This window comes from Cervus elaphus, chromosome 21 (assembly GCF_910594005.1).
Source record: "Cervus elaphus chromosome 21, mCerEla1.1, whole genome shotgun sequence".
Classification (NCBI taxonomy): domain Eukaryota; kingdom Metazoa; phylum Chordata; class Mammalia; order Artiodactyla; family Cervidae; genus Cervus; species Cervus elaphus.
Window position 1 is genome coordinate 70,314,270 of NC_057835.1, and position 20,317 is coordinate 70,334,586.

The following is a 20,317-nucleotide window of genomic DNA, read 5'->3' on the forward strand; positions in this document are numbered from 1 at the left end:
TGCTGCACAACTTGGCCAATAAATAAATAAGTAAATAAGATCACTTCGTTAAAAAAAAAAATTAGTTCCTCCATCATATCAGCCACATTTCAAGTGCTTAAAGGTCATATAACTACTGAACAGTGTAGATATATTTCTATCATTGCAGAGACTTCCATTGGATAACACTGACAAAGCTGAAAAAAGCAAGCGACTCAGGCAGTATGATCAACTCTTGACTTGAACTTGTAACTGGTGTACCCTGTTCAAATCGAGTGATAAGATCTCTCTCTGAGCCTCACATCTCTATAAAATGAAAATAAAAATAGGAACTACCTCATGGATTGCCACACAGAGAAAATGAGGTAAGGTGTTAGTCTTTGGCAGAGTGCCCAAGAGGAACTTGGAAATGTTAGTAAAATTTGAGTTTAACCCAATTCTACAAGCCTGAAGGGCAAAGATATTATTCTTGACTCTAGCAGGTAAGCTTTTCAAGGATATGTATTTTGGAAAAGACAAGAGTTTGGTTAACTTTTAGTTGAAAACAGAACATTCAGAGGAAGATGACAAATACCTGTATTTTAATTACTACTGGATTTCTTTTTTTTTTTTTTTTTTTTGGTAAAGAATCCACCTGCAGTGCAGGAGACCTGGGTTCGATCCCTGGGTTGGGAAGATCCCCTGGAGAAGGGAATGGCTACTGACTCCAGTTTTCTTGCCTGGAGAATTCCATGGACTGTATAGTCCATGGGGTTGCAGAGAGTCGGACACGACTGAGTGACTTTCACTTTCACTTCTTTTTCTTTTTTACTTTTTTAAAGTTTTTTGGCTGCATTGGGTCTTCACTGCTGTGAAGGCTTTTCTCTAGCTGCGGCGAGCAGGGGCTACTCCTCACTGCGGTGCACAGGCTTCTCACCGCGGTGGCTTCTCTTGTTGTGGAGCACGGGCTCTAGGCACACGGGCTTCAGTAGTTGCAGTGTGTAGGCTCAACAGTTGTGGCACACAGGCCTAGTTTCTCCGCAGCATGGGGGATCCTCCCAGACCGGGGATTAAACCCATGTCCCCTGCACTGGCAGGTGGATTCTTTCCCACTGAGCCGCCAGGGAAGCCCACTACTGGATTTCTTTGTTCCTGGTCTTCTCCCAGTGGTACCCATTTCAGTAATGGCACTGCCACCCACAAACCTGATGAGTCATCACTACACCATCCCCTTTCCCATCTTCTCTAACCAATCCTTTTGCCTCCAAAATGTTGTCGGATCTGCTTCCGAAACACTTTATCTGATCTCTTCCCCTCTCTTTGTGTCCCCTCTGCACCGAGACCATACAGGCCGTATCAACCCCCGGCCAGGCGGCCATGTACATGGTGCAGGTTGTAGTAGAACAGCCTTATGGAAGAGTCCCTTCCCTCTGAGGCAGTGTAAATTTAATATTCATCACCAGTATCCTCTGGCAGGTGTCAGTAAAGTGTCTTGTCCTAATAAAAGTATTTTATAGCAATTTTTCAACAAGATGGAAATGTCTTGAGGAGTAGATGCCTCTTCTAATTTGCCCAAAGGTGCCATATGGGGTATAACATTTCTCTTTCACTTAGAACAAAATGCCAGCTCATCACCAGGTCCTACAAGGCCTAGCACAACCCAGCCTCTCTACTAGTCTGTCCGTCTTAAAATGATGCCCCACTCCACCAAATTCCAGTGATGTTGACCGTCTGTTGTTTTGAAAATAGAGCTTGTTCTGTGGTGTCCACCGCCTCGGCCATTTCTCTACCTAGACAGTCCCAAGTCCACCCCACCCTGCCCTTCACATAGCTGTGGCCCCCCGTTTTCTGTCAGGCCTCTGAGCCCTGAGAGAGTACCCTGTGTGTTTCCGTCTCAGTACTCGGAGGTCTGTCTGGAAACTGTAAGCTCCTAAAGGCAGGGAGCTCACTGTCTTGTTCTTCTGTCCCCAGGTCCTAACAGGACGGGAGGTCAGCGGTTGTTCATTTTAGTATTGTTGCCACCCCTTTCTACACTTTGCTCTGCAGATGGGGAGCAAACCTAGAACTCTTTTTTCCCTGAGGACTTTTCCCTGAATGGTTCCAGGTTGAATTCTGCCTTTGGAGACACATATGTGAGATCTGAAAGGCAGAAGAAAAGGAGAAATCATTTCTCTCCAGTATAGCTTCAGGCAGTTCAGATAACAAGGGACTGTTTTCCTAGACTCGTGGAAAAATATGAGACAAACCTGAAAAAAATGGCCATTCTATTTTCTAAAGCTGGGGGAGGGGGCCGAATTCTAAAAAAGGGCAGTAGAAATGTTCCAGATTAAAAGAGGCAAAAGAGACATCACAGCTAAATGCAATACGGTCAGCCCTCTAGATCTGTAGATGCCAAATCTGAGGATACAGGGGTCTGACTATTATGCCATTTTATACAAGGGACTTGAGCACCTGTGGATTTGGGGATCTGCACACAGCATGGTGGGGGAGGGAGGGCCTCCTGGAACCAATGCCCCCTGCGGATAAGGAGATATGACTGTATCTGACCATGTGCTGGGTCCTGAACTGATACTGAAAGGGGAGAATGCTACAGAGGATATCATTGGGTAAACTGACAAAATTGGAATGTGAACAGAAAACTAGGTAAAAAGTGTTGTATCAGAGTTAAATTCATTGTTCTGGCTAAGAATAATAACCAGAGAATATCCCTACTTTTAGGATATACACACTGAAATATTTAGGGGTAAAGGACTATGATGTGTACAACACCTGCAAATAACTCAGAAAAAAATGAATACAATATATATAACTTAAATGTTAATGACTTCCCTGGTGGCTCAGGCGGTAAAAGCATCTCTGGCAAAGCGGGAGACCTAGGTTCGATCCCTGGGTGGGGAAGATCCTCTGGAGAAGGAAATGGCAACCCACTCCAGTATTCTTGCCTGGGAAATCCCATGGACAGAGAAGCCTGGCAGGCTACAGTCCATGGGGTTGCAAAAAGTTGAACACAACTGAGCAACTTCACAAATGTTAAATATAAAAGAGAGACGTCACCTAAGTAAGTGATGGAGTAAAATATTAGCAGGTGAATTTGTGTAGAGTATATGAATATATAGGTACTATTTCTATTCTTTCAAAATGTAAATTTGAAGTTATTCACCCAAAAAACAATAGTTAAAATATCTATATGATGAAGCATTAAATAAACTAAACTGATTAATGCAAGACAAACTAGAATAATTGTCTTAAATATCCAGTCTCAAAATAGGCCCGGACTGACAGTTACAATTAAAAAACAATATATTTTATACTTTTTTTTCTGTTAGTAATTCACCAGTGAACAAAAAGTGAATTTACTTTCCTTGAAGAAATTAATGCTGCTTGGCTATGGGAAAATAACCTATCATACACAAAGTGACTTACAGTGTAAAATACTTAAATTTTTTAATAAAAAAGCCTTATAAAATACTCAGCTATCTTTGGCAGGGTTATGCATAATTCCTTTCCTTCTTCTCTGTAATTTACCAATCCTCTATAATAAGTACATATTGTTTTATTTTTGTAAAAATCACCCAAGGCATAGTCATGGGTAAGTATTTCAATGAAGTATGAATCATATTCAAATGCTCATACACAAAAAGACACAATGTCTGCTTTCTTTGATAGAAAATTCCTAAATGATTTACATATTACCTTCTGTGCCAGTGGTGGGAAATTATGTAACAAATGCCTTATTTCTCAACATTAACATCTGTAAATGGCAAATAAAACATTAACTTCAACATGCAGTTATCAAGTAAGCTTACCATATATAGAACTAACTCAAAATAAGTATAGAACCTGCAAAGTTGGAACAAAAAATTCATCCGAAACTTTAAATCCATATATTATCAAGGGAATCTACTTTAAAGAGCAATATATTTTTTCTAGAATACTTGTATAAATAGGTGGTTCATAGTTTACATGAACATAGTTTACAATAAATTTATATGAAGAGAAGAAATTTAAGCATGATTCATTAAAAATTCATTTTCAAATAAAAATTAAAACTTTTACAGTTTGGAGCCAGATAGACCTGGGTTCAGATTCTGATACTGCAACATATTAACTAAATAACCTTGTGTAAATGGCTTAACTCAATTTTCTTATTAGTAAAATTTGTAAAATGGGAACAATAATCCCTGTTCCCTAGGACTATAAAGATTAGGGGTAATGTGAGTAAAGCACTTAGTAAATAACAGGTGCTCAGTACACAGTGGATATGGTGTTAATAGTTGTAGTAGTAAATGTTTTCCTTTTTTTTTTTTTTGGACCTTACCACGTGGCTTGTCGGATTTTAGTTCCCCAACCAGGGATGGAACCCAGGCCCTTGGCAGTGAGAGCACCAAGGACAACAAGGGAATTTCCATGTTGTTGTTATTGAAATTATTATAATAAAATCAAAATTTTACATGAAAAGGCAGGAAATAGTATATTAAACCTTGACATGCCTGATTCACAGATCCCTGGCCAAGACATGCAAAGAGACCTCCTCCATATTTGTGCCTCACTGTACACTTAAAACTGAGAACAAACAACGACAGTTGACAAGCAGCATACATCTTATGTGACAAGTGGTCATCCAGCTGCAGCCACAAGACTGCGCTTCTCACCTGGACCCCTCTGACTCTGAGGTCGCCCCCAACACTCTTCTGCAGCCTCTACTTCGGCTCACGCCACTCACAGGTCTCTTTACTTCTTAGCTAAAGCCCAGCCACCAGGCCTGGTAGGCGCCAGGACAGGCAGGACAGATGGAACAGGTTCTAGAAGAGAGGCAAGGTGGCTGGACCCAGAGAAAAGGTCCAAACTCCTTGCAGCACAGTTGCCTTGCTTCACTGCAACTGGGCCTCAGCACACATAATCAGTGCCCGTTTTGTTATGACTCATGCATAAGGAAGTCCAAATCTGGAAGTGAAACTGAGTGCCAAGGCAGCCAAGAAACAGGGAACAGAGGCAAGAGATGTAGACGCACAGCCAGGGACTGTAGGACTTGGTGCAGAGGACTGTTTCTGGGGTCAAAACTCCTAAAGGCTGGAAAGGATGTTTTGATGTGGAAAACACTGCAGAGGTTTCTGGTGGTAGTGCAAAGTTATGAATGGCCTCATCCCATCACTCAGTACCTTCTTCTCACTTCTTCCAAGTGCTGAACTTTTTTCCACTTACTTTTCCTCCAAAGCATCTCCAGCATATCTTCTTATTTTCTCCCAGCCTCTACTTTTCTGTAGGAGGACCCTGATACACAGTCTCCTTTCCCAGAAATGGAGTACTGTGTCTATGTATGTGTGTGTGCTTAATCACTACAGTCGTGTCCAACTCTTTGTTACCCCGTGGACTGTAGCTCACCAGGCTCCTCTGTCCATGGGATTCTCCAGGCAACAACACTGGAGTGGATTGCTATGCCCTCCTCCAAGGGATCTCCCCAACCCAGGGAGATGGAACCCACGTCTCTTAAGTCTCCTGCATGGGCAGGCAGGTTCTTTACCACTAGCGCCACCTGTGTCTATGTATAAGATAGTGTTAAGTCGTGTCTGACTTGCAATCCCATGAACTGTAGCCTGCCAGGCTCCTCTGTCCGTGGGATTCTCCAGGCAAGAATACTGGGCTGGGTTGCCATTTCCTTCTCCAGGGGAACTTCCCTACCAGGAAATGAACCCAGGTCTCCCACATTGCAGGCAGATGCTTTACCAACTGAGCTATGTGGGAAGTCACGTCTAAGTATAGAAATACAAATATGTACATCATCACGGATTTGAAGACCAAAATAAGCCACAAACATCTTCCACTTGAGGAAATGGTTCAGATGGGAAGTGAATTAGCCTTATTTATTTAAATGGCATAAGGTATGTAGGGAAGACAAACAAGGACCATGTACATTCTAGCAAGGGGAGAAAATACAGATAATAAACATGATAATTGCAGACAGTGATCGAATGTAATAAAAGAAATACACATGCGAAGTACCATGACATCACCCAGGACTATTTAGGGTGTTATTGTTGCTGTTAAGTCACTAAGATGTGTCTGACTCTTTTGCAACCCCATGAACTGTAGCCCACCAGGCTCCTCTGTCCATGGGAATTCAAAGGCAGGAATGCTAGAATGGGTTACCATTTCCTCCTCCAAGGGATCTTCCCAACCTAGGGATAGAACCCACGTCTCCTCCATTGGCAGACAGATTCTTCACTGCTGAGCCACCAGGGAAACCCAATGGGGGATACTTTACCTCTCAATATTCATCAACCCCACCACCATTACTCTTTCTTGCAAAGGAAAACTGGTAGCTTCTCAATATTATGTAAGTCACTGTGCAAATGCATCTTCAAGACAAGTTCCTTAGACGACAGTCACCACCAACTCCTCCCACCATCACATATTCTCAACCAGATTACTGCCCCTAAACTAATCTTCTATAAAAATTTTGGAGCCATCACAGAGTTTTTAATGGAAAATAATTGGCTATTTTAGATAGGATGATTCATTCAGCCTCGCTAAGGAGATGACAATGCATTGAAGGATGAGAAAGAGGCAGCTCTTGAAAGAGCTAGAAAAAAGATCAGTGTGGCAAATGCATATGTGTGCTCAGTCATGTCTGACTCTCTGCAACCCCAAGGATGGTAGCCTGCCAGGCTCCTCTGTCTATGGGATTTCCCAGGCAAGAATCCTGGAGCGGGTTGCCATTTCCTCCTCCAGGGGATCTTCCCAACCCAGGGATAGAACCTGTCTCTGGAGTCTCCTGCATTGGCAGACAGGTTCTTTACCATTAGCGCCACCTGGGAAGCCCCGTATAGCTCAGGAAGAAGCAGATGTATCAAGCATAATGAGGTAGCCAAAGGTCGTAAGAGTTCTTACTTGAACGAGAAGGGCTTGAACTGAAGGGTGATAAGCGGGAGAGTGTTGTTGTTTAGTTGCTAAGTCATGTCTGACTTTTTTGGTACTCCATGGACTGTAGCTATATATTACAATGTGAGGAAGACACTATTTGTTTATATGGCATGATAGCTATATAAAAATTGGGACAGAAAACAATAAGGAAATTTATGAAAGGTTAATTGTTCTACTTTAATCTTTCCAATATTTTATGCAATTCCTATTCTTTTAATCAGCTTTATTGTTGTTGTTTAGTCACTAAGTCATGTACGACTCTGCAACCCCATGGACTGCAGCACACCAGGCTCCCCTGTCCTTCACTATGTCCCAGAGTTTGTTCAAACTCATGTCCATTGAGTCAGTGATGCCATCCAGCCATCTCATTCTCTGCCATCCTCTTCTTCTCCTGCCCTTTCCCAGCATCAGGGTCTTCTCCAAAGAGTCGGCTCTTCATATCAAGTGGACAGTTTTGGAACTTCAGCTTCAGCACCAGTCCTTCCAATGAATATTCAGGGTTGATTCCCTTTAGGATTGAACTGGTTTGATCTTCTTGCCATCGAAGGGACTCTTAAGAGTCTTTTTCAGCACCACAGTTTGAAAGCATCAATTGTTCAGCGCTCAGCCTTCTTTATGGTCTAACTCTCACATCTGTACTTGACTACTGGAAAAACCATAGCTTTGACTATATGCACCTTTGTCAGCAAAGTGGTGTCTCTGCCTTTTTTAAAAAATATTTATTTATTTTTATTTATTTGGCTGCAATGGGTTTTCTTTGCAGCATGTGGTATCTAGTTCCCTGACCAGGGATCAAACCCAGGTCCCCTGCCTGGGAGTTTGGCATCTTACCCATTGGACCACCAGGGAAGTCCCAGCATCTCTGCTTTTTAATACATTGTCTAGGTTCATCATAGCTTTCCTTCTAAGGAGCAAGTGTCTTTTAATTTCATTGCTACAGTCAACATCCACAGTGATTTTGGAGCCCAAGAAAATAAAATCTGCCAGTTTCCATTTTTTTCCCATCTATTTGCCATGAAGTGATGGGACTGGGTGCTATGATCTTGGTTTTCTTAATGTTGAGTTTTAAACTAGCTTTTGCACTCTCCAGAAAAACATCTACTTCTGCTTTATTGACTATGCCAAAGCCTTTGACTCTGTGGATCACAACAAACTGGAAAATTCTTAAAGAGATGGGAATAACAGACCACCTGACCTGCCTCTTGAGAAATCTATATGCAGGTCAAGAAGCAACAGTTAGAACTGGACATGGAACAACAGACTGGTTGCAAATCAGGAAAGGAGTACATCAAGGCTGTATATTATCACCCTGCTTATTTAAATTATATGCAGAGTACATCATGAGAAACGCTGGGCTAGAAGAAGCACAAGCTGGAATCAAGGTTGCTGGGAGAAATATCCATAGCTCAGATATGCAGATGACACCACCCTTATGGCAGAAAGCAAAGAAGAACCAAAGAGCTTCTTGATGAAAGTGAAAGAGGAGAGTGAAAAAGTTGGCTTAAAACTCAACATTCAGAAAACTAAAATCATGGCATCTGATCCCATCACTTCATGGCAAATATATGGGGAAACAGTAGAAACAGTGACAGAATTTATTTTGGGGGGCTCCAGAATCACTCCAGATTGTGACTGCAGTCATGAAATTAAAAGACGCTTACTCCTTGGAAGGAAAGTTATGACCAACCTAGACAGTATATTAAAAAGCAGAGACATTACTTTGCCAACAAAGGCCCGTCTAGTCAAGGCTATGGTTTTTCCAGTGGTCATGTATGGATGTGAGAGTTGGACTATAAAGAAGGCTGAGAACCGAAGAATTGATGCTTTTGAACTGTGGTGTTGGAGAAGACTCTTGAGAGTCCCTTGGGCTGCAAGGAGATCCAACCAGTCCATCCTAAAGGAAATCAGTCCTGAATATTCACTGGAAGGACTGATGCTAAAGCTGAAACTCCAATACTTTGGCTAACTGATGCAGAGAGCCAACTCTTTGGAAAAGACCCTGATATTGGGAAAGACTGAGGGCAAAAGAAGGGGGCAACAGAGGATGAAATGGTTGGATGGTATCACCAACTCAATGGACATATATTTAAGCAAACACTGGGAGATAGTGAAGGACAAGGAAGCCTGGCATGCTACAGTCCATGGAGTTGCCAAGAGTCAGACAAGACTTAGCTACTGAACAACAACAAAGCAATGAAGCCCGGGAATTTTATTTGATAATTGAAAAAAGTGATGTACTTTCTCCTGGGGACATGAACAACAAATCACGTAACCTCAGCACTTTCAGTATCTATCGTAGGACCATGAAGAAGTCTCCCTGGATGCAGCTCACATAGTGGAAACCAGACAGAGAGAGGAAAAGAAATGAGACCTTGATACTGACAAGTCTCATCTGCAGCCTGAACCATCTCTGGCCTCTTTAGGTGAGTTAATGAATTCCCTTCATTGTTTAGGTCAGTGAAGCTGGGTTTTCTGTTGCTTTCAACCAAAAGACTCCTATTTAATAATATCAACACTATGACCCAGTCACCTTGAGTGAAAAATACACACATTTTTTACTTCCAAATATAGTTAAACTGAACTCAAAATGTATAGAGCATCAGTCAGTTCAGTTCAGTTCAGTCACTCAGTCATGTCCGACTCTGCGACCCCATGAATCACAGCACGCCAGGCCTCCCTGTCCATCACCAACTCCCGGAGTTTACTGAAACTCATGTCCATCGAGTCGGTGATGCCATCCAGCCATCTCATCCTCTGTCGTCCCCTTCTCCTCCTGCCCCCAATCCCTCCCAGCATCAGGGTCTTTTCCAATGAGTCAACTCTTCGCATGAGGTGGCCAAAGTATTGGAGTTTCAGCTTCAGCATCAGTCCTTCCAATGAACACCCAGGACTGATCTCCTTTAGGATGGACTGGTTGGATCTCCTTGCAGTCCAAAGGACTCTCAAGAGTCTTCCCCAACACCACAGTTCAAAAGCATCAATTTTTCGGCGCTCAATCAGCATAAAAAGAACAACCCAGCTGGCAGTTGAGAAAAATCACCATCTGCAGCATCTAGAAAACATTTTTACAATTGAAAACACTCCAGATTTCCAGCTGCTGAGGAGTGTCATTCCTCAAGTGTTGACTGGTTGACATCTGCTTGGACAAATGACCATGGGCAGCTCTCTGCGCTCCAAGCTTTTCTCAAAACTATCTGCTGAGCAATCGGGTTGGACACCACTGAGAAGAAACCTTGGTGTCTTGTGAAAACCTCATCCAAGGCCTGACCACCCCTGAATGGAGAGCAGGCAAACAGAAAAACTCCTGTGCATTCAGAGGCGTCTAACTTCCTGCCCTGTGGTTTGAACGGGAAAGTCTGAGTATGTGCTGTGCAGCTCCAAACAGTGTGACTGAGTCAACCTAGAGGCTTCAAGGTAAGAGAAAAAGGGGAAATGGAGGAACATTTTTAAATCCAGGGAGCCGTATTCTCCCTTTCATTAGTATTTCTAACTCTCCTGTCCTCTTACCATATTTGAGCAACTGGAGAAGCCTCCAAGATAGGATGATGTAACAACAAAAAAATTGTCAAGGGAGAACTTCCAGAGATTATGGAGTGAATGAAACACGTGGCTTGTGGTGCTTCTCTGTCATACAAACCCATCTTCTCTTGGGTCACCATATTTTTCCTTTTTCCTCTCTCCTTCTTGGTGTTGACAAATACTAAGGCATTAAAAGAAGAACTTTTTAGACTTCTGTGGTAATGACGGATAAAGCAGATCCATTAAATGCAAAAAAGAATTTTTAAAGACTTAGCAGTTTGCAAGATGGGCACATGATTTGATAGGTCCTTTAAATGCAAGACTATCTTGATATATACACTTTCGCTCATTGCAAATCTCAGAAGGGCATTTATATTAACTTTTGGGCAATTTCAGATCTAAGTTGAAGCCCTAGTGTCAAGGTTAGTTTTATAAATCTCCACGAACTATCAAAGAAAGCCATATCTGCCTTTTTTGTTGTTATTGCTATTTTTATCTCACAGCAAGAAAAGACTGTAGGAGAAGGTAAGGGCATAATCCTCACCTGTATACACGGAATGAAAGAAGGCGATTCTAGAACGGTGGAGGAAAATATACACAGAAAGTCAGCAAGATGACTCATAAGTACAAGCACTAAAATAGCTCGGCTTTTGTATGTGGTGTGACACGTCTGCCAACAACTAACTAATGTAATAGAATACTGAATCACTTGGGACTAGACTTATTTAATAGCTCCTGTCAAATGCACCTACATATGTAGTACCTGCCGCTGACTTTCAGCAAAAATGGCTATCAGTCTGAGGGGGCGGGAGGGTGGGGGAGGGGCAGGGAGGTCACCCTCTGGTCGATGCCAGGGCAGCAGCTGCCCTTGCTTTAATGAGGTCCCCCTCACTTTGCCTTCCACCTACCCGTCTGGCGAGCACGGGGTGTTCAGAGGCGGAGCCCCAGGGGCCCTGCTGAGGCTGAGGGCGGCCTCCCGGACTCTCCTTCCGTCTCTCTCCTGCAGGCCTCCGGCTGCTGCGGGCCCTTTTCTCCTTGCAGCCAGCCCCGCGTGTTTCATCTCTGGCTCCATTTTGCGCCTTCGAGGCTGAGGATCCACATCTGCTTGTTTCACCAGTCTCTGCTCCTTGCTCACAGAAGCACGCGCGTCCTTTCCAAGTCAAGGCTTCATGGGAGACTGGTTCAAGGGAGCAAACAGGGAAAGAACAGCAAGTGTGGGGAAGCCTCAGGACTCAAGAAAACTTCACAGGGCCCCACCTCTGGAGTCCTGGCTCCCCCGGACATCCCTCGGCCTCCGCACACCCTGATTTCCCGGCACTGACCAGTGCCAGGAGGACAGAGCTCACCTCTCTCTGGTGCGGGGCGGGGGGCGGGTGAGAGCCCCACATTCTTGCCGCCTCTCCCCCAGGGCTGATGCATTCCTGGGCCTGCGGTTCCAATCAGGACCGAATGACGGAATCAACTGGTATCCCCTCTGACATCATTTTCTGAAGTTAAAAATTCACATTTCTGAGGTGTCCTCAGACCAAGGACACGTCTTCCTATGTAGTCCCTACTCCATAGGAAAACAACTCTCTGCGGACTCCATAGGAAAACAACTCTCACACAGCTCGCAATAGAGCAGAGTCAGGCGGCCTGTCTCCAGACCTTACTCTGTCGCTTGCTTGCTCCCTGTGTGGTCTCGGGCACACCATGCAACGCCATTAAGCCTCAGTTTCCTTGCCCATGGAACTGTGGTAAGGTCTTAAAGAGATAGTCCACGTAGCACTGATTTGGGGACACGTTTGGGAAATCCCATGGATGGAGGAGCCTGGTGGGCTACATACAGTCCATGGGGTCGGGAAGAGTCGGACACAACTGAGCGACTTCATTTTCACTTTTCACTTTCATGCACTGGAGAAGGACATGGCTAATCCACTCCAGTGTTCTTGCCTGGAGAATCCCAGGGATGGGAGCCTGGTGGGCTGTCATCTATGGGGTCACACAGAGTTGGACATGACTGACGTGACTTAGCAGTAGCAGTAAGAATTAACACCAGCAAGGAGCTGTCCTCGGTGCTCTGTGAAGACCTAAACGGGGAGGACATCTTTTAAAAGTGGGGGGGGGCAGGGATCTATGTATAGGAACAACTCATTCACTTGGCTGCACAGCGGGAACTAACACAACATTGCAAAGAAATCATACTTCAATAAAAATTTTAAAAAAAAAGAATTAACACCAGGACTCCCACACGTAAAGGAATAATGCCTGGCATGGCAGGGGCCTCCTGGACTTTGCTCCATCACTGCAGCTGGTGACTGTTCTGACCGGTTGGCACCTTGGCAACCATCCACCGTTTGGCAACCATGGTTGCCAAACATTTTCAATCTTCATGCTGGTTGTACTGTGAGTACTGAAAGATTAGTCACCTAGAGAAGTATGTGCTAATGGGTCTTTAAAGTGGGGGCAAGGCAAGACAGGAATCGCAAGCAGAAGGGATGGGAGGGGATGGGAGGGAGCAGATGGTAAGGTGGCTTTTGTCGGCACCGTGATAGGCAAACAGGATCTTAATAGCTTGCAGCCTAATAGAGAAGCTCAGGAAGACTATTGTATTACCTTCCGTGGCTACCATGATGAATGACCATGAACTGGGCTTAAAAACGAAAGAAATTTATTCTCTTACAGTTTGGGAAGCCAGAAGTCCAAACTGCCTCTGCAAGTCTTGGCAGGGCCATGCTCCCTCTGACGATTCTAGGAGGGCATCCTTTGTTGCCCCTTCCAACCTCTGGTGGCTGCAACTGTTCATTGGCTTGTGGCAGCATCACACCAATCTCTGCCTTCCTCTTCACATGGCTCTGTTCGATGAGTTTCTATGTCTCAAATCTCCCTTGGCCTTTCTCTTGGAAGGACATCTGTCACTGGAGTTAAACCAGGATGATCTCATTTTGAGAGCCTTAATTATATCTGCAAAGACCTTTTCTGAAGATAAGTTCAAATTCACAGGTTCTGGGGGTGAAGATTTGAACATATCTTTTGGGGGGGCCACTATTCTCTACTATCACCCTACTACAATTATACACAAAAGCAGAAGCCTTTGCACATAGACGGCACTTAATAAATACTGTAGCCGATACATATCTTCACTGTGCTTGATAATTTTCAGAAAGCTGTAATTCTATGACATGGAAGAGTGTGAGGTGGGAGCCTTGGTACCTACCCAGAAATGCTCCCCAGAAGCATTCTGCTGCTCTGCTTTAGCAGGGAATCTGTCTCCTCATCTTTTCCAGCCTCTAGAAGCCACCCACATTCCTTGGCTCCTGGCCCCACATCAGTCCCTCCTCCACGTCCCGTCACATCTTTTCTCTTTCACTCTGACCTTCCTGCCTCCCTTTGACAAGGATTCTTACGGTTTATTGAGTCCACCCAGATAGTCCAGGATAACTGTCCTATCACCACATCCTTCATTTAATCTTATCTGCAAAGCTTCTTTTCTGTACATTTGGGTTCCAGGGATTAGAATGTGAACATCTTTGGGGGTTATTATTCTGTTGACCAGAGTTGGGAACTTGGGTTTCATTCTAAGAGCAATAGGACTCAATGGGTTTCAAGGAAGGGATTGAAACCGGCAAAACTAGTCTATGACACAAGCAGAAGAATCATACTAAATAGCAGAGACAAAAGGACTGGCCATGGCCAGAGGGTTTTAAAGTTTAGAAGCAACTTATACAACACATTTAAACTTACAAGCTAGCTGGTCATGTGTAGGAAAATTGGTTTGGGTCTTTTTCAATCAATCCTTGGAAGTTTTTGTGAAGCCCTGAGTCCCAAGATGCCTTTGGTTACTATTATAGGTGGACAGCTGGACAAGGTGGACCAGATGACTATTTGGGTCAAGATTCTATGCCCATGAGGAGTAGGCCAGGTGTAGGTGTGCCTGGGGTAATGCTGTTTTAGTAGACACAGTTCCTGCCCAAGTGTTGTCCCATAGAGAAAGATACTGGAACCAATTCAGGAACAAGAAAATGGCCAAACAGCCATAGGAAGGAATGCTGTGAAACTTTCAGAAATCCAGAAATGTGCATCACGTCGATTCCCAGAAATGCTTTATTAACACTAAGTACAAAGGGTACACGGAACTGTTTGTGTGGATTACATGTGTGTTTAAAGAATATGTAAATCACTAAAAATTTTAATAAAGATTTAACTTCTCTCTAAAGTTTGGGAAGTTCATTCCAACACATCTGGGCTTCTGGCAACAGCTTCTTATCTCTGATCTTGCTCAGAATGCCTTCCAGAAACTCCTTTAGGGTTGGCTCTCCCTGCTCCTCTCTTCCCTGGTTTCTGATCCCATCCCTCCCTGCTTCCACTCTCTTTACAACCTCCATACTGCCTTATTTAGATGACCTGTTAGAATAAAGCTCCTGAGCCCACTGGCTGGTCCAGGAGTCCTGGCTCGCCCTTTACAGATACAGGTGAGCAGGCTCCCTGCCCGTGTCACTCAAAGTCAGACCAGCCAGGCCAGTCCAGCAGGTTTCATCTCCAAGTAGGGGATCAGAGAGACGAGATAATAATTCCTTTCCAGAAACACATTGCCTGGAAAAGTTACAAGTTATTTACCAACTAGTACAAGAAAAATTGTGCTCAGTGAGAAATTTTTCATAGCAACACAAATCGTAGAGCTGACACTGAATATTGGGATCCAGAAAGGATGTTATCCGATTACACCTTGATGAGGAAAATGAAACACACATGAAGAAGCCCAAAATGCCCTTCAGGAGATAGGACAACAATATGGTTGTGATGTACAGTTGTCCATTACATCAAACCATATAGCCTGGCATTGGGGAGCAGGGAAGAATAGCATAAAGATTCAAAAACACAAACATCCTGAACTCAGATTTTCAAGCTCAACCTCCAGCTCTGTCACTGATGCTTTTGAACAAGGGATTTAACCACTCTTTGTCTTAGTTTCTATACCTGCTCAGTCTGGATAATAATAGTACTTTACTTTATTGGGTTGCTTTGAAGATTAAGTGAGTAAATATATAAAAGCACTCAGAACAGTGCCTGGAATGTAGCAAGCACTCAATGTGTATTAGCCATTACCTATCTGGCTCCTCAAATAAGTGGCGCCCATGAACCAAAACTCACAGGGCACTGCAATTTTATCTACTGATATAAGCTCCATGAAGGCATCTTGATGGTAGCTGGATTGAAGCATGTTCTGTCTGGTGTATGGTTTGTTGGTGAAGCAGGATGCTAATGAGATCACAGGGCAGAAGAGTGAAGTCTCCAACCATCTCTCAAGCATAAGCCACTGGCTCGAAGGACATCTGGTCACCATTACTGACTATTACTGGACTATGGACTTCCTTATTGGGGAAATTACACAGCCATAGTCAACAGATGTTAGGTCTTTAGGATCCCATTCCTGAATACATGAGAATGCATTGTACCACCACCCAGGGGATTGGATAAGGATAATTCAAAGAAAATAGGAAAAGAATCCATATAAGAACATGTTGATGCGCAACTTTGAATTGCTTAGAACTGAGACAAAATATCACATAAAAAGAGGCAGAGACAGACAAACATGCATAATCTTGGATAAGTCACTTTTCATTTTACCAGTTTCAGTTTCCTTATTAACAAAGAGATGGAGGTGTAGATGGTGACCTAGATCAGCCTACTGGAAGACCAAATCCTTTCTTACGTGAAACACCCAGAATCTCACATAGCACATTATTAGAAAGACTATCTTAGAGGATCTGTAATAAGAAGTATCCCATTTACTCTGCCCCCTGAAACTTCTAATCCAATTCTGAGAATATAAAGAAATACTATGCTGTAGAGGGAAAAAAACCAACCATAAGAAATTAACATGTGATACAGTATTATTAACTAAAGTACAGATTCAAATCTCACAAAATTTTTTGCTAGTGTCCATTATTTGTTTTCAGACTTTATTCAAGATTCCACTTTGTATTTAGTTGCATTGAGCAGCTTCAGCTACATGCAACAAATTCTGGTAAATGCTCTTTTCATTTTTATTCTGTTACAAATATTTCCTAGTTTTACTTATTATGGCTTCTTAGATATAACCATTATGTAAAAGTGGACATTTAACTTCCAAGTACGTGGGCTTTTTTAAGTAGCTTTGATATTAACTTCTCATTTCAATGCTTTCTTCTCTGCAATCACCCTCTGTGTTTTTTCAGTCTTTTAACTTTATTGAGGCTTTCAATGGCTAAGTCAAAGATCTCTCTTATTAAATGTCACATTGCACTTGAAAATATGTGGGTTATTTTCAAATATCTTTTGATATTGATTTCTAACATAATTCCAGAGTGATAAGAGAACAGACTCTGTATGATTTCAATACCTTTAGACCATGAAATTTTTGTACCTTTTTTTAATGTCCCTGGATATGTCCCAGTATCTCCTAGTTTATAGTCTATGGGAACTTGAATAGAATTTGTATCCTACTATTGTGTGAAAATTGTATAAATAATAATGTTGAATTGGTTCATGGTGTTTTCAAGTCTGCTAAATGCTTCTACTTTTAGTATATTTATTCTATTAATTTTTGAGAGTTTGAAATTGGAACTCTAACAAAAAATCTTAATTTACCTGCTTAAAAATAATTGTAGTATATAGTGGAACTATATGTAACTTTGTTCTATATTTTTCAAGTCTCCTGTAAATATGTTATCATAATTGCTTTCATAATTTATTATAATATCAAAATGCTTTCATAATTTAAAAAGTTAAGAAGAGAAAAAAAGAGAAAGTGAGAAAATAATTCAATTTATAATTGCATTAAAAAGAATTACATACCCAGAAATAAACGTAATCAAGGAGGTGAAAACTGTAAAACACTGATGTAAATCTGAAAACTATAAAACATTGATGAAGGAAATTGAAGATGATACAAAGAAATGAAAAGATAGGCTGTGTTTTTGGATTGGAAGAGTTAATATTGTTAAAAAATGTTCATACTACTCAAAGCAATCCACAAATTCAATGCAGTCCTTATCAAATACCAATGGCATTTTTCATAGAACTAGAAAAAAGTAATTCTAAAATTTGCAGTGGCCACAGGACTGGAAAATTTCAGTTTTCATTCCAGTCCCAAAGAAAAGCAATCCCAAAGAATGCTCAAACTACCGCACAATTGCACTCATCTCACACGCTAGCAAAGTAATGCTCAAAATTCTCCAAGCCAGGCTTCAGCAGTATGTGAATCATGAACTTCCAGTATTTCAAGCTGGTTTTAGAAAAGGCAGAGGAACCAGAGACCAAATTGTCATCATCCATTGGATCATCAAAGAAGCAAGAGAATTCCAGAAAAACATCTATTTCTGCTTTATTGACTATGCCAAAGCCTTTGACTCTGTGGATCACAATAAACTGTGGGAAATTCTGAAAGAGATGGGAATACCAGACCACCTGACCTGCCTCTTGAGAAACCTGTATGCAGGTCAGGAAGCAACAGTTATAACTGGACATGGAACAACAGACTGGTTCCAAATAAGAAAACAAATAAGTCAAGGCTGTATATTGTCACCCTGCTTATTTAACTTATATGCAGAGTACATCATGAGAAATGCTGGGCTGGAGGAAGCACAATCTGGAATCAAGATTGCCAGGAGAAATATCAATAACCTCAGATATGCAGACAACACCACCCTTATGGCAGAAAGTGAAGAAAAACTAAAGAGCCTCTTGATGAAAGTGAAAGAGGAGAGTGAAAAAGTTGGCTGAAAGCTCAACATTCAGAAGACTAAGATCATGGCATGTGGTCCCATCACTTCATGGGAAATAGATGGGGAAACAGTGGACACAGTGGCTGACTTTATTTTTCTGGGCTCCAAAATCACTGCAGATGGTGATTGCAGCCATGAAATTAAAAGACGCTTGCTCCTTGGAAGGAAAGTTATGACCAATTTAGACTGCATGATAAAAAGCAGAGACATTACTTTGCCAACAAAGGTCCATCTAGTCAAGGCTATGGTTTTTCCAGTGGTCATGTATGGATGTGAGAGTTGGACTATAAAGAAGGCTGAGCACTGAAGAATTGATGCTTTTGAACTGTGGTGTTAGAAAAGACACTTGAGAGTCCCCTGGACTGCAAGGAGGTCCAACCAGTCCATCCTGAAGGAGATAAGTCCTGGGTGTTCATTGGTAGGACTGATGTTGAAGCTGAAACTCCAATACTTTGGTCACCTCATGCGAAGGGCTGACTCCTTTGAAAAGACCTTGATACTGGAAAAGATTGAAGGCAGGAGAAGGGGATGACAGAGGATGATATGGTTGGATGGCATCACCGACTCGATGGACATGGATTTGGGTAGACTCCAGGAGTTGGTGATGGGCAGGGAGGCCTTGTGTGCTGAGGTTCATGGGGTCACAAAGAGTTGGACATGACTGAGCGACTGAACTGAACTGAACTGAACTGAATTCTAAAATTTATATGGAAACACAAAAGTCCCTGAATAGCCAAAACTATTTTGAGAAAGAGGAACAGAGCTAGAAATATCATGTTGCCTGATTTCAAACTATACCACAATATTACCGTAATCAAAACAGTATAAAAAAACAGGCACACAGATGAATGGAACAGAATGGCCCAGAAACAAACCTAAGCATATATGGTCAATTAATCCATGACAAAGGTGGCAAAAATATACACTGGGGAAAGGACAGTGTCTTCAGTAAAGCGTGTTAGGAAACTGGACAGCTACTAGCAAAAGAATCAAAATGAACTACTTTCTTACACCATATACAAAAATAAAATTAAAATGGATTAAAGACTTAATGGTAAAATCTGAAACCACAAAACTCCTAGAAGAAAACATTCGCAGTACACTATCTGACATCAGTCTTAGTAATTTTTTTTCAGCTCTGGCCTCTTTAGGCAGGTGAAACAAAGGAAAGATAAACAAATGAGACTGTATCAAACTAAAGAGCTCTGTACAGCAAAGCAAAGCATCAACAGAATGAAAACGTCCACCTCCTGAACGAGGAAAGATATTTGCAAACAATATATCTGATAAGAAGTTAATACCCAAAATACATAAAGAACGCATACAACTCAACATCAAAAAAAAAAAAAAAACCTGATTGAAAAATGGACAGAGGACCTGAATAAACACTTGTCCAAAGAAACATACAGATGGCCAACCCATAAAGCAACTCAAAACCAGTGACACAACACCTCACACCTGTCTTAATGGCTATCATCAAAAAGACAAGAAATAATAAGTGTCAGCAAGGGTGTGGAGAAAAGGGAGTCATTATGCACTGCTGGTGGGAATGTAAACTGGTGACAGATGGGAGCTGACTTCTTGTGGTGATCATTTAGTAATGTATAGAAATATTGAATCATTATGTTGTACATTTGAAATAACACAGTATTGCAAGTCATTTATACTTCAATTTTTAAAACAAGAAACAAATATAGCTGTCAGGGTAATATGAAGAGTGTCTGACAGCAACTGAACACACAATAGAGTAATTTACAGGAGGAGAAGCCTAAGAACAAGAAATGTGAATCTTTTATAATGGGTATATAGGCAACACCTTTAGTTCCAGATGAGACATTACCTCTTTAATACTGGACTGTAACCATAACTGCTGTTTGCTTTACAGGGAGACACTATCTCTATCTTCCAAGGCTGTTCACTATATAAACTTCCCTAGATGAAGCTAAGAAAGATAATCCATAATAAAAGGAAGTCAGTATCTCTGCTTGCAAGCCATGCAGAAACAAGAAAGATACGTGGAGAATTATCTCCCAGTAGTGGAGGCTATAGCCTACAGGGTTGTAGACAGTTGGACACAACTGAAGCCACTTAGCCTGCCCAGTGGTGGCTCATTGGTAAAGAATCCGCCTGCCAATGCAGGAGACACAGGAGACACAGTTCCCATCCCTGGATCG